Consider the following 10,634-nt stretch of genomic DNA (forward strand, 5'->3'; position numbering starts at 1 on the left):
TGCTCTGATCCACTGAGGCATGTACTCCACAAGACCTCTGAAGATGTCCTGTGGTATCTGGGACCAAGACATTAGCAGTTTTTTTGCAGTGTGGCAGGGCATTTATTCTGTTGAAAGAGGTCACTGCCATTGGGGAATACCACTGCCTTGAAGGGCTATTGTAGTTTGCCTTATTCCCAGAGTACATCCTGGTGCCATCTCTTCTCCAGGTAAATGACGCACACGTACTCGGCCATCCACATGATGTAACAGAAAACGTGACTCATGAGACCAGGCGATCTCCTTCCATTGGTCCATAATCCAGTTCTGATGCTCATATGCCTATTGTAGGCCCTTTCAGCAATGATCATAGGTCCACATGGACACTCTGACCAGTCTGTGACAATGAAGCCCCATACACAGCAAGCTGCAATGCACTGTGAGTTCTGACACCTTTCTATCATAGCCAGCAATTTGCGCTACAGTAGCTCTCCTGTGGGATCAGCCTAGATGGGCTAGTCTACACTCCCCATAAGCATCAATGAGCCTTGGACACCCATGACCCCGTCACCATTTCACCAGTTGGCCTTCCTTGGACCACTGTTGGTAGGTACTGACCACTGCATACCAGGAACACTCCATAGGACCTGCTGTTTTGGAGAAGATCTGACCCAGTTGTCTAGCCATCACAATTCAGCCATTGTCAAAGTTGCTCAGATCCTTATGCTTGCCCGTTTGTTTCTTTACTCGCTCCTGACCGACTGCACATCCCTTGTTCACTCCCTCACTTCATGCACAAAACCAAATTTCAATAGTTTGCTTTTAAGTCTCGGTGCACTTTTTTTCAATAAGGGCAGGACGAAACAAAAAAGTTCACGAAACTTTCAGTTTAGCGTGCCATCTGATCACGTAAACACCGTGGGACCAAGGGGGCCACCTGCACCACTATCGAGATGGAGAAGATGGGCGAGAACTTAAAAACACACACAAGCTACCCAAAATAGCACCTTTAGCATCCATCATCCCAGGAATCTCTGCTGTTGTGCGAGATGAATGGAAGTCGAAGGAGTGTGAAGGCAGGAGGGAGCTCAGCATGCGATGGCCCAGCACCTGTCTCCCTCGCCGCACAAGCCAGGTGCTCCTCGCACGAGCGCGTGCCAGCAGCAGACCAAAGCTCCACGGGTGTCTCTAAGGCACCTGCTTATGAATGATCCTGCTGTAACTTTTACGATCCACTCCCATCGCCCTACATCCCTGCCGAAACATTTATATATTTCATTGTCAAACACTTTGATTGCGTAATAAAAAAGGGCAGTGCGGTGGGCCAGTGATATCCTCACCCCCCTGGTAGTAGGATCTGCCCTACCACTATATGTGGAGTGTGCATATTCCCCCCTTTTTGCATGGCTTTCCTCTTGCTACCCCAGTTCCCCCAAAACAGTAAAGAATCAACCAGGTTAGTTGAACTGGTGTCTGTAAATCGTCCCTGAGAGTTGCTGGATTTCAAAATAAAATTGCCCCACTTCTGCTTAATGCTCAGCATGACCCTGTGACATTAAACTATATACTCTGTGAGCATGTTGCATTCAATCTTTTATTATTTTTACTGATACAATGGTTAGCTTAGCTTTACTGGTGATTTATTTTGTAGTGTTTCCTTGTGTAACTTGTTTCTGCATCTTTGGTTTCTTTAAGGCATATGAGATGATTTGTTTAGGGAAGGGCGTAGGAGAGAGTTTGATATGGGGACACCATCCCCATAATTTAAAACTCCATAATTTAAATGCAAAGTTATTAGCGAGGGGAGGAATGAAGCCAAATGAAATATTGGGGGGTACCTGCCCCCCGCCCCCAGATCCTATACCCCAATGTTTAGGGCTCTCATTACATGATGTTCTAAAACAACCTCAGAAGGGAGGAGTCACTGAGATGAAAGAAGGCAGAAAGAAGATGGATGCCGTCTCCTCGATTCACCTGTGGGAAGGAGATAGTAAACTTAAATAGGAAACGGGATCAGAGGGACGGTGAACTATGAGCAGCCTGCAAGGGAGCATTACATCATCTCTCCTGAGGGACTTGGCTCTGGATTTGAATGCCTGCTCACAACGCCCAGTGTTTCCTTTTCTCTCTTTTCTGCAGAACAACTTGGTCCCGCTCCTTATGCAAACAGCAGTAGGGTGTGGGCAGCTCATTTCTGACACACATCTTGCTGTCACCTCATGCTGCTCCAGCACAAAGAAACCAAGGGTCCTTCCTTTTGCCGAGTCAGACAGCAACAGAGCAGAGAACGATCGGTCATACAAATATATCTGTGTGCACAGAGGGTGGGATGGAGCAGTCGTGTTGGGTGACAGGTTTTAAAAAGGTAGCGTGTCGCCCTTCCGCCATCACCACTGTCCCACATTTTCTAGAGGCTAAACGTGGTCTGTGTGGCCTGACACTGCTGCTCTGCAAGTTAATGATTTGTGCTGCACCATGGTGTCATGTGCAAACCATATTCACCTAGAGGACAGACGGCGACCACCTTTGATGCGTCACGAATGGAACTCTGCAACTTCGACTTGTGTTTTCGCAAAAAAACAACATCCTCACACCAAATATATTTATTTGGCAGATGCGTCTATACTAAGAATTGATACTTTCATTGATCCCTGTGGGGAAATTCTCTTTACGCCTCCCCCAACTTACCCTCTGTAGGTGAGAGGAAGCTGGTTATGAAGGACAGCCACCCATAGCAGCACCCCGGGAGCTGGGGGTTAAGGGCCTTGCTGAAGGAGCCACAGATGTGCCGAGGCTGGGCTTGAACTGGCAACCTTCCCATCACACGCACTGAGGCTTAGCTCACTGAGCCACACGCTGCCCATACAATACATACAAATGGCACACAAATGAGGCAGATATGACATAATAGTCATACAGCTGGGGAGCAGCCAGCTTTGGTATACGTGCAAAGATTCAGTGACTGACCATCAACAAGCGTGCAGTACTTGCTGGACTGAAGAACAACACATCATAAGTATTGAAAGGATGTTCAGATCAGACAGGTGGCAAATTGTGCAGCGTGGTAGAGCAGCAACAGAACCTGGTTTATCCTTTGGGTTTAGAAAACATTGTAAGTGTGGCAGGTTGTGGCAAAGGGAGCTCAAAGCAGAGGCACCATGAACTGCGGGGAACAAGCCACAGAATCTTTCATTATACACAAGAAAAAGTGGGAAATCGTCCCTTTAGGGCTAAACCAAACTAAAGAGGTATTTAAATGGTTGTAGCAGGTATGCCTCTGTCTGAGCTATCCTCCTCATTCTTTCCTGTTTGTATATAAATGCACAAGTTATTTATTTGTGTTTACTATACATGTGCACCTACCAGTGTTTGTGGTCCGTGCAAATATATAGGAGGGTGTTTTGTACCGGTATGTGTGTGTTGTGTGTGGGGGGGTGTTTACATATGCGATTCTGTTTGTATATCTGCATGCACATGTTTCTACACGTCTCTGAGAGACCCACCTCGGTGTTTATGCGGCTCGTCTTGCCCCACAGTTCCTCTGGACGGCACCTGTGCTACAGTAAATAAACTGCTGTCGCCTGAGGAGAGTGTTGTTCCCCTTGCACCCTCCACAGCGCTCACCCTGGGGGCAGTAAGCATCTCCACAAGAGGAGGAACCATCAGCAGAACAACACACTTTCCCGGTTCCCTTGGCTCTGTCCCACGATGACACTGAAGAGGCAGGGCTGCCTTAATGCACAGGTTTACCTGGGCTAAAGCACAGGGGCCTCTGCTAAAAAGTATGTGTGTTTTTGTGTGTGGGGCCTAGGGGGGGTCTGACCATGTTAATGCGCTTTGCTTTTCCATCCATCCATCCATCCATCATCTTCCGCTTGTCCGGGGTTCGGGTCGCGGGGGTAGCAGCTTCAGCAGAGGCACCCAGGCCTCCCTCTCCCCAGCTAACCCCACCAGCTCCTCGGGGGGGACACCGAGGCGTTCCCAGGCCAGCCGAGAGATATAATCCCTCCAGCGAGTCCTGGGTCTGCCTCGGGGCCTCCTCCCTGTAGGACATGCACAGAAAACCTCTCCGGGTAGCCGCCCAGGAGGCATCCGCACCAGATGTCCAAACCACCTCAACTGGCTCCTTTCGACGTGAAGAAGCAGCGGTTCTACTCCGAGGCCCTCCCGGATATCCGAACTTCTCACCCTATCCCTAAGGGAGAGCCCAGACACCCTGCGGAGAAACCTCATTTCGGCCGCTTGTATTCGCGATCTCGTTCTTTCGGTCATTACCCATAGCTCGTGACCATAGGTGAGGGTAGGGACAAAGATGGACCAAGGGCGCTTTGCTTTTCACACCAATAATCACCTCACTCCAAGCAGCTCCTATCTGGTAGCCAACAACCAATATTTCATGAAGCATTACATTAGTATCGTACATTTACACATAAATGTCTTCAAAGTGACTCAGCCAAAGTGTGAACGATGATGGAAAGAAAGAGAGTGATAGGGCTGGACCATAGGTAATATCGGAGATCTAAAATCTATATACTGAGCTTCAAATTTGCTATAAATAATTGAATCAAGTGCTCATGACATACAGTATTGTAACCTTTTTGGACCTTGTCACTTAAAATTTTCATTTAAACACATTGCACTGGGAAAGACATGAAAATAAGAAGTCAGTCAAGGCTTTGCAGTCCCAGGGTCTGTCTTTCCGGTACGAACAACAGAGGTCAAGGTTCAGCAGCAATAATTGGCAATAATGTAACTATGTGCTTAATTGCTGTCACAGGCCAAAGTGGTGACACTTGGTCCTGTGTTATGGTCTAGAGCAGGGTTATTCAACTCACGGTCCTCGAGGTCCGAGCACTGCTGGTTTTCCAGCCTTCCTTTACCTGTCAGTCAGGTGTGAAGCCTCTGACCAATCAGAATCAGTAATTATTAATCAACTACCTGGGGGAACTGAAAACACGGCCTGGATTTGGAATCGAGGTCCAGAGTTGAAGAACCCTGGTCTAGAGCAAACCCACCAGACTCCCCAACTTCTTTTCAGCTGCAGTGCCAATCTCACTGCCTCTGTGTGAGGACAAGGCAGAGCCTAGCTAGGTATCACCTGGGGAGATTTCTGCTACTGGGCACAAATGTCCCAAGGTGATATTATGCAACATAAATACCAACTAAAGAATCGGCCTAGATGTCTGATTAGGAATCAAGGAGAAAGCAATAAAACAGATAAAATAAAGGAAATAAAGGAGATGAACCAGAACGTCAATCAGATTGTTTTTTTGATGATAGCGTCATTCTGGCTCTTTTGTGTGGTCCCATCAAATCTTGAAATGTCACTAATACTACAATTGGGATTCTCATTAATCACAGTGACAGAATTTTTTCTTGACATTGTCTTTTTCCCATCCTGTGAACATTGTGTCCTACTTTCAAATATTACTCATATGTGAGAAATCCATATTATTTACAGAAGCTTCAAAGACACTCCCAGTCACCTGAGGGTAAATCTTCAAGGTGTTTTCTTTTTGTGAATGAGAACGTATCTCTGTCTCACCCCAGCTTCCTCTCTTCTTGGAATGTCTGTATCAGTGGGCGTTGGACAGTAGCTGTGCCTGCAGACTGATCCTTCGCATGACCTATGGAAGGGGGAAGAAGAGAGGCCGTCTTACCTCTCTGCCTGTGGCTCGGAACCTGCGCTCCACACCTTCGCCGCCGCATTCAGTGCCCGCCTGCCCACCCGCCTGCCCACCCGCCTGCCACACAGGAAGCAATTGCTGCGACTGCGCCCCCCTCCTCAGCAGCTTTAGCTTCACACGGCAGCACATCGGCCTTTCATCAGAGCACGCGGGAGCCAGGCAGGAGGGCAGGAGGGGTGTGTGTAGCTCAGTGTGTGTGTGTGTGTCTGTGAGGTGTGTGGTGAGAGATGAACAGTGTTCATGAGGGCGGGGCGGGGGGGGAGATACTTACTGCCTGTTTCTGCAGAAACCTTGGATAGCTTTTTCAGCACAATATTGCTGCTTGTAAAGACTCTTTTTTTTTGGGGGGGGGGGTGGAGCTGCTTGCAAGCTTTATGCATTCACATGTAGAGAAAAACATGTAAAAATGTATCAGTCACATGAAGGTTAGCATATTTATACTTAATAAATTATTGAAATATCACAAAAAAATTCAACTCAGAATGGACTGAATAGTAATAAACAGCAAAGTATTACTGTACATGAATATTTCTGTTATGTTTCAGAAAAGGTATTTGTGAGTCATAAATGTCTACAAATATTATGAATGCCTCATAACAGACCAGCACATTAATAAAAATGCATCCCTGAATCATACATCCTATGTGTTCAGGTGAACTAGTGTTTGGCTAAATTATGGGTATAGCACACTTTCTTTAATGTGTAAGCCTATACATGAATTACATTTCCCAAGCCATATTCTAGGATCATGCCATTTTTCCAGTGGCAGGACATTCCGAATGCAATGCATTTAATACTGCACCTTTGATAATATCACATTCATTTAAAAAAACATCCATGGAAGCTTTACACATTGCGTGAATGATCCAGGTTGTAACAAGTCGAAAAGTGTTTTACAAGTAGTCAAGCCTGACAAATGTCTCTTAAGGATTATAAACTCTTTTTTGTATATATACAGTTGGTTAGTGCTGTGTACATTCAAGCCGACATCGAGAGCACAGCCAGTGTAGCCAGCTGGCACACAACAAAGGAAGAGACCAGAGATCTGATTCTGGCTGCTCTGATATTTGAGCAGATTAGCGAGCAATCAGTGCTTTTTCATATCAAACTAAGTTTTTCTTTTCTCAGCGAGTTTCTTTACTCTTTTCCCTGCTTTTTTCTAGTTTTTGCAGATTCTATTTCCTTATGTGGATTTGATTTGAATATAATATTAGGTTTGGTCTACAAGCAGGAGCAAGAGGGAATACAAGATGTAATTAAAGTTTTTTTTACACTCTTTGTAAATGATATATGAATCTAGTAGCTGAAAACGATTTTTTCTTTGCTGCTGTTGCCCCCCCCAACCCAGAGTGGCACACACACCCCAAGATACTTAGGCCTAGCCCTGCCACATGATTTAGGCAACGCTGTAGATTTCCCTAAATACCAACCGCTCAGCAGCCTGCTGTAGTTTTGACTGTGATGATATCAGACATTCACCTCCACCTCGTTATCTTGCCTGTGAGGATTAAAGAAGGATAGAGGTGGGTGGGGCTGTTTATGCCACTGGACACAATGAGGAATTGTGTCAGACCCTCAAGGGTCTGCAAATCATAAGCCATCTGCAGGTAAAGGTACCTTTTACAGAAATGCACTCTGAGGAACATTTTTGAAGCTTTGAGGGTATATTAGCCACCAGGAATAGGTTCTGGACCCCCCTCAACCCTAAATAGAAAAAGCACTTACAGAAAATGAATGAATGGGCGTACATTAATGTTGTTTTTACCTTGAGGAACAACACTGTATTAGGGCTGCACCCTTTATTCTGACAGTGTGTGGATGATAAACAAGGTGCAATGAGGAACCGTTTTCATCCATCTATGCTTTTAATGAAAATACTCCGGTCACAGAGCACATAACCCTTCAACCCAAAGAGATGTTAACCACTCGTGACTGTCAACAAGAATACATCTCACTTGCCAAGCTGAAGACATCATTCCTGCACACTTTCTGAAAAGGCAGAAAACAACCCAGGCTCCAAGGCATTCTTCAGAATTTCTCTGTGTTCTTCATGTAACATCTCAACATGTCAAAACAACCAAGAGCAGCACAACTGCACGTAACTGGTTGAAGGAGGGACCTTCTCTCCTCCTTAAATGAAAAGCAAGAACAGTCCAATGTTGTCATCTTTCTCAGTCAGCCCCCTCCCCTTCCCACATTAAGGTAGCTGGTTCTGGTGGCTTGTCTCCAAAACAGAAGAAGTGCCTGTTTTTCAGTTTTACATGACAGTTAATTGGACTGCTAGTGTCATGGATTAACTACCGTTGCAGAACACGTTTCTGCGTGTTTGTGGAATTCAGAAATTCACACCTGCATAAATGTGCATCTTATTTTATGGAGACATTTTATTATTAGTTTATGTAACGTATTGTTTAGTTGTATCGTGAATCTATGATTTATCCTGCATGATTTATCATTCAGGTGCCTGTTATATATTCTACATGAAAAGCTCTTTAATCTTGAGAAAATGAGCCGTAGTAAACACTTATTTGCATACTGGATGAGGAACATGCCAAATAAGCCCATTGTACCATACTTTAAGTGCAAAAATGCAGACGTCTGGTTAGATGGAAATCACTTATGTCCTTATAAACATTGATGTTAAATGGAAAATGTCTAAGGGGAAAATATAGAACAAGTAAAAGTACTCGCAAAATATTTTCTCCAGTATACTAAGTTTTATTATATGCCTTTATTAATAGGAATAGTGATTAATTTTTGCCATGTAAGTGAAAGACTAAAGTACAGATTAACCACTGACAGTAAAAAGAATGTTGGCCTCTATGAATCGACACCAAAAACGAAATAATTGCAAAGCGGTGAAACGTTTAAAAAATTCAAAATGAATACAACATGATAGGTGCAAATAAAGATAAAAAGGATTTCTTGAGAATGCCGCCTGCCAGAGGCCAGATGGAGAGCTGAGATTTATGAAGATGAAGGAGATATCCTCACGCAAGCGGAGCGGCACGATGACCGCGGGCGATGCAGCTTCCCCAAACTCTCTCTCTCTCTGGTCCTACACTGCTGGATCACAACACACTACTCTGCGTATACAGAGCATAGCATGGAACCTCAGTGCCGCAGGCTAGGTGAGTTTACACAGCCTCTACCAATCGGTACCCCTAAAGGGGTAACAGGAAAAGGCAAGACAGAGGTCAACCCATATTTTTGATGCAAACCTGCAGCACAAAGACTGCTCCCTCCCCCCAACTAAAAACAGTGTAATACTTAAAATAAGCCAGACTTTATCAATAATGCTATGCTGCATGTGCTATAAAACTGTAGTAATGGTGTGAGATGTCGTGATTTCTTTGGTATCTACAGTGAGTTTTGGGTGCATTGGTGTCAGAGGTGGAAAGTTCTGGTTCAGGAAGTACAAATCCAGACCAAGATTTTGTTTCAACCAACCAGCTGAGTATAAAGTGTTACTTTCACAGAGTATTCAGTTGGTTGGTTGAAACAAAATCTTGGTCTGGATTTGTACTCTCTGAATCTGAACTTTCCACCTCTGATATGTGTGAACAGCTGCTCTTGGTCCTGGAGAATCGCTTCTCATCTGAGCAGAGTTACGGAGGATAGTCTGGTGACCTACAGATGACTACCAGACTACTGGCAGTGATTGATTTAAATTAGCGTTAAATGTTTGAACCTTTACCCTGCAAACAGCCAGCTCCCTGGGTTATAACATCTGTAAAACCATTTAAACAGCAGTCATACATAACACACAAAAATCTGAAATTTGGTTTTGTTAATTCAAACCCAAACCTATTGCAAGTTTGTGGTAATGATTTTTGATTAATAAAATGAAATGGTTTTGTTGAACAATTATATGACACGGACTTTTATAATCCATGAATTATGTTCCGATTTAACATGTAACTTTTATGTAAACCTTATAGGATGACTGTGAACTAAACACTATATAATTAGAATTAAAATTTTGTAATGCTTCAACTAAGACAAAATAGATATTCATACTTTGAATAACTTGATTATGGTTCATTTATTTGTTGATTGATTTTGATTTTATGATGGGGTTTTACAGATCTCAGTGCCAGCTCAGCGAGGCTCTGTGGCTGTCAACATCGCTGGTACCAGGTGAAGCATTATAAGAGCCTTGACCTTTGCCCCAACCCTCTGATGGCACCTGTTTGTCCATCTACTTCAGCCAGGGTCTGAGGTTAGGGTCACATCTGTACGCAACACACTGCCCTGGGTGACCTACATATCATACTGGGCAAAAGTCTTAGGCAGTCAAAGAAGATGATGTTTAAATGATCGTCATGTTGATGTAAATCTGTGATATTATGTCTGTGAGATTGTGTTAGCTTAGCCATTTCTAAACCTCTCCTAAGGTCACACCATGATTTTCAGCAACCATCCAATACCCCCATGTATGTTTTTCCACTCGAACACGAGCACACCTCGTATGGCCAATTAGTCATATGGCTAATCAATACGTCTTTGACAGTTTTTACTAATTTAATTAATGAATTTATCTGAGGTGAAATGCAATGAAAGTACATTGAATGGCTGAGGTGTCCCTGAGGCGGGGTTTGTCACCTGAAGCAGTGCATCTAGGCATCCAACACGATATCAGGGAATTTTTAAAGAACAGAAGAAATTCCTGTTAGTATTTCTTGTGTCACTCTTAATTTGCATATGTTGTAAAGTCAAATTGTGTTATTTCTTCTGTGGAAATACACATTTAGCACCTTAGATAAATAGCTTTAAACATTTCCTTTGGCTGCCAAAGACTTTTGTACAGCACTGTATGCATTTTGCTGCGCCGAACACCTTCCTGGAGTGGAACAGTCATACTCATATCTAGCATAATAGCCCCCTGCTGCTGAAATTCAGGGCATCTTCTGCATTTCTCTATTTATATTGTAGGTTGACTAATCTAAAATTTCACTACTTTTGTAG

The sequence above is a fragment of the Paramormyrops kingsleyae genome, chromosome 13 (genome assembly GCF_048594095.1).
Source record: "Paramormyrops kingsleyae isolate MSU_618 chromosome 13, PKINGS_0.4, whole genome shotgun sequence".
NCBI classification, from domain to species: domain Eukaryota; kingdom Metazoa; phylum Chordata; class Actinopteri; order Osteoglossiformes; family Mormyridae; genus Paramormyrops; species Paramormyrops kingsleyae.